This window comes from Sipha flava, unplaced genomic scaffold (genome assembly GCF_003268045.1).
Source record: "Sipha flava isolate LNK unplaced genomic scaffold, YSA_version1 51_pilon_pilon, whole genome shotgun sequence".
Taxonomy (NCBI): domain Eukaryota; kingdom Metazoa; phylum Arthropoda; class Insecta; order Hemiptera; family Aphididae; genus Sipha; species Sipha flava.
The window spans coordinates 164,238-168,937 of record NW_020273468.1 but is presented as its reverse complement, the minus strand read 5'-3'; the positions used below and the strand labels follow the sequence as shown (position 1 = coordinate 168,937).

At 44.5% G+C, this 4,700-nt stretch overlaps 1 long non-coding RNA gene across 2 annotated transcripts in view; it reads right to left on the bottom strand.

Annotated features, from left to right (window-relative positions):
- Positions 1-237: 237 nt before the first annotated feature.
- LOC112690769 overlaps positions 238-4,700 on the bottom strand; it is an 8,425-nt gene continuing 3,962 nt past the window's right edge. For both annotated transcript variants that reach the window (XR_003149248.1, XR_003149247.1), the window contains exons 2-3: positions 3,548-3,772; positions 238-624 (exon numbers count right to left, since the gene is read on the bottom strand). This is a non-coding gene — a long non-coding RNA (uncharacterized LOC112690769). The remainder of the gene's footprint in view (positions 625-3,547; positions 3,773-4,700) is intronic.

Genomic DNA, 4,700 nt, shown 5'->3' with positions numbered 1-4,700 from the left:
ATGCAGCCAACGTGCGATGTGCACGCGGTTGAGTAATAACCGTAAAAGCTGTTTTAACAGCAAAATAAAATGTATAAAACTCTGTGAGAAGACACACACGGCTTGACGTAAACACGTTATCATCGTAACGTGTATTATATTACTACTACGTGGTACACAGAATATGAGTAAAAAATGAAAATAAAAATGAAAAAACGATTTCAACATTTTTATTGACGACTCGTGTTTGTAGGTATCACTGCCGATAGATAAATGTAAACAACTAATAATAATATACACATATTTTATATTTGATATCAACGCAACTGTACAAAACTGCAACAACTCAAATAACTATTAACATGATTTATGCATTTCAAATTGATTCGTGCACAGTAGAAAACAAAAAAAAAAAAAAAGACCGTAAAAATAGTGAAAAGTTTAGACACTGCTGTCATCGCCGGAAGAGTGTTCCGGGTTTGGTTTGTTCGTGTCGATGTTCTTCTCCGCGCTAAAAATGCAGTAGTTGTATATTCCACTGGAACGTCGACATTTGAACGAAATCACGGATCCGAAACCGGCACGGAGAGAGCGGCGATGGCGTCCCGGGCTGCTGCAGGACTAATTTGATGTGGTGTTGTGCGTCTGGATGGGAAAAACGAATCAAATAAAATCATTCGAACTCGGAACAACGCGATTGATGTGTGTGTGTGTGTGTGTGTGTGTGTGTCGGTTAAGTTATAGTTTGCGATACAGCAAAACGAGATTTATAACCGTTTTTATGGGAAATATTAACAACCGTGGCGTAAAATCGCAATGGCAATCGTTGTCAGCGCCCTCACGGCTTGGACTAAGTCGATCTAACATCGAAACGGAATAAATCGGTGCGCGATAGCGGCACGAAGTAATAACATCACAATCACACGAGCACGTCGAGCTCAGAGCAAATAGACGGACTGCGTTGTAAACACGGGCGACGTATTTAACATTCACGGCCGACCAACTATCAGTCTGGTCGTCGCGATAGTTTTTAGAACGTTATTAACGTTGACCGTAAACTGTACACGCGTTAAATTCTGGACGCACTTGCGTCGCATTCTTTTTTTTTTTTTTTGTTAGTACTTTATCCTTCGTTACCGGTGGTATTGCGTTGCGGATGGTGAGCAGGAGGGCCATGTCGAACTCATGGAAGCGCACGGCAAAATGATAATTACTGTGAAACGAAAAAATGTTCAACCCTTTGGTCGCGGAAATTCATGCCGACCGCACGCGCGAATAAAACTCCTCGCGAAACGATGCTCTGCACGGTATAATAAATATAGTCATTACGAAGTTAATAGATACAGCGTTTCGTCGGCTTATACTAACCTAACGCGCACGTTGCAATCGACGACGATGGTTGATAGACAATACTGTTTGACGGTAGTGGCATAGCACTAGAACCCTGACTCCACCACAACTCCACCGTAAACGGTGTGTTCTTTTCTTTTGTTCATAATATGACTGGTATTTAACGAGACGCGGGATCCGATAGTAAAATACAATTCTATCGATTGAGTTCGGTGTTGCGACCCGACACATAACGAGAAGGGGTCGCGAGATAAATATTATTAATTAAAAAAAAAAAAAAAAAAAAAAAAAAAAGAGTCCGGTTCGCGATTCGGGTTGTTGATGATGTCAAATTTATGAGGTTCGAGTTACCGCGACCGATGGTGTGTAGTATAAAATGTTTATACACTGTTTATACATTGTAACGTTGATAATTCGTCAACACGCACCTACTCCTCAAGAAAAACACATGTGGATTGCGTAATTTCAATTTTATCATCCTGGTGTAATTCGAGAACAACTGAACGTTTCGAAGCCGTTTTTGTTTTATTATGTGAAAATTAGCTTATAAAGTGTCCGCGATTCGACGGTACGTGCGCTGCGTCCTTAGATCATGACGACGCTTGAAGAGACCGTTACAGCACTACGGTTTACGGTAACGGCTATGATTTATAATATCAATATTATAGACTCGAAAATATTACATTTTTTTTTTTTTTTCAAAAAAACTAAACGTACAATACCTACGCACGTACTGCGCACAAGTATAATAATTATCTGGGTCTTCAAATATTACTACACATCGCGTTGCCAAGACTTGCACGTTTTACGTATAAATATACCTGGGCATGTACACGAAGAGGAAAAAAAATATTGTTGCATTAGCGTTGTGTTCCGTTGCGTAATCGTGTCCGTAACATAGCATCACCGCGGACGAACAGAGTTGGCAATGCTCACGAGACGTGTTTTTTTTTTTTCAAAGATAAAAATCGAAAACCAACGCGAAAACCGACAGCGCGCCAAATCAATATGCACAAACGCTCGCGCGGTGCGCAGTGTCCACCGGCGTAGGGAAGGACATTGTTGTCATCGGCTTCATCACTCATCACGACCTCACCCGGTCGCCTCCGTCACTGTCGTTTCGCAGCCAAGCCATTCTCGTTTTCTCGTCGCGTACGTTTCCTGCGACCATGATTGCTGGTGTGCGCGTGCATTTTTCAACAAAAAAAAAAAAACCCCCCGTAAAAAGTCGTTTTCGTACGGACGCGATAACACGCGCAGTACAGGATCGCGGTGGCGGTTCGGTTTTTCGCGTTTAAAATATTAACTAGGCGCGTTACGCACTAACCGCACGCGTCGCGTTCCGAGGGATGATACCATCGGGGGAGCGGTTATGAAAACGTGCAACGCTATACACTCGTTTTTCCCGAAGAACGCGGTCGCGCACTACCCGTACGATAATAAATCGTGCGCGTTACATTGATTTATAAATGGTAGTTTATTTCTGTTTATTCGTCCGTTTTGCTTTCGTTCCCAGTCGCGGTTGACCGATCGCCGTAAACCGTTACCACGCGCCGACAGCGACTTTTGCGACGGCCCGTACGCTATTGCAGTAGAATTCGGTCCTGTAACCGCCGAGTACCGTAGACGCGACACAAAATCCGACGTCGTCCTCAAAAATCGTGATACGAGCCTGCACGCAACATCTTTTGAAATAGCGCTTTTCACTCGCAATTGTCAATTGCGTGTGGATTGTATCGACGTTCCGAAACGAAAAACAAGATCTGCCCGGTCGGAAATCGGTAGCAAACCAAAACATCGGCGTTTCGAGTTCGAACTGCATTTCGAGAGCATCCGGCATTCGGACGCTCGGGGAACCGTGCGCTTAGCGATGGGACTCCACCACCGATTCGGTCGTTCGTACATTACGCGAAAACGTAAAACGTGTTGCTTTGTCCGTTAAATCGATTGCCGATGGAAAACTTAAGGCCGTGATGTAGCGGACGACGGAATAATGGAACAATGGTTCACGGACGGGGATGATGAAGTTCGGAAATACGGTGTTCATAAAAAAAAAAAAAAAATTGGATTTCAAATATATTACCATGTTAGGTACGTGGCAGTGCAACCGCAGAGTAGGTGCGCGAATGTAGTGTTGTAATATCGTAACGTCGAAACACGTCAATCCGAAATATCCGGCGCGATGATAATAATAATAATAATAATAATAATAATACACCTCGTAACGACGCCGTTAAATACGAGAATGGAGAGATTCGATTGTGTTCGCGAGCTTACACACACACCACGTCCGTTTTGGAGGCGCTCGTGGGCGGAACGACCGTCGCGGCGTTGCGGTGCATTCTAAACACAAGTCCCTCGTCGTCCGCGTCTGTGTACGTGAGCGCGCGTGGTGCGTGTACGTGTGTGAGTGCCCATTGTTTTCCTTTTCGACCGGAGACGACTACGACGACGGAGCCACGTAACCACCGGCATATCCGCCAAAAAAAAAAAAAAAAAAAAAAAAATTAAGAAAAAATAAAATAAAATTCAAAACGTCTATTCCATTGTATGACGACGACTATAATACCGGTGACGCGCGCGCAAAAGGAGAGACCACGTCCGAGGACGAAGAAGTCGACGTGTAAATTTCGCCTCTCCGTTGGCCGCCGCGCACCAACCCCGCCGCGCGCGTGGCACCACGTACCGTACGTGAGCACTGTGCCCGTGACGCGCAACCTCCGACGTGGGATCGGCCCGTCGAGGACGCGCGCGTCCAGGAATGCGCGGCGGCGGCGGATGACCTCGGACGCGGATATCCGGTGACCGAGCCGCGTGAAAAATCGTCGATAATCGCTCACGACGGTACGCGACAAGACGATCGTCCGACCGTTGAAAATTATATCGGACCGATAATTATTGTTCCGTTTGCGATCTTGAGATAACGTTCGATTTGGATATCTGAAAACGGATGCTTACGCTCGCTCGTTGCGCAAGAGGCACCTCCCGGGTGGTTCGACGTTCCATAGGTCTTGATTATTTTTCCGCCGGGCATCGTTTAATCGGACGTTGTGTTTGTTCGTTACGGTGTTCCAAACAATTATATCGACCGCCCGGAAGTTTCAAGTTTTATTGGGTTTGGGAACCCTACGGAGGAACAATCGTAATTCTGTACCCGGATTTAAAACGAATCGTGGCAAAAATCCTGTTCTTAGTTCAACTCGTCTTATCTGTACAACGAACAGCTTATTATTTTTAAAATGCAACGCATTTTATATTCGTCTATTATAGCGAGGACAAAATTAATATATAAATAAATGAATAAAAAACAAGCTATTCTTAATTTTTATTCTTTAACGGGCTTGTTCGTATCGCGTACCACATACATCGGT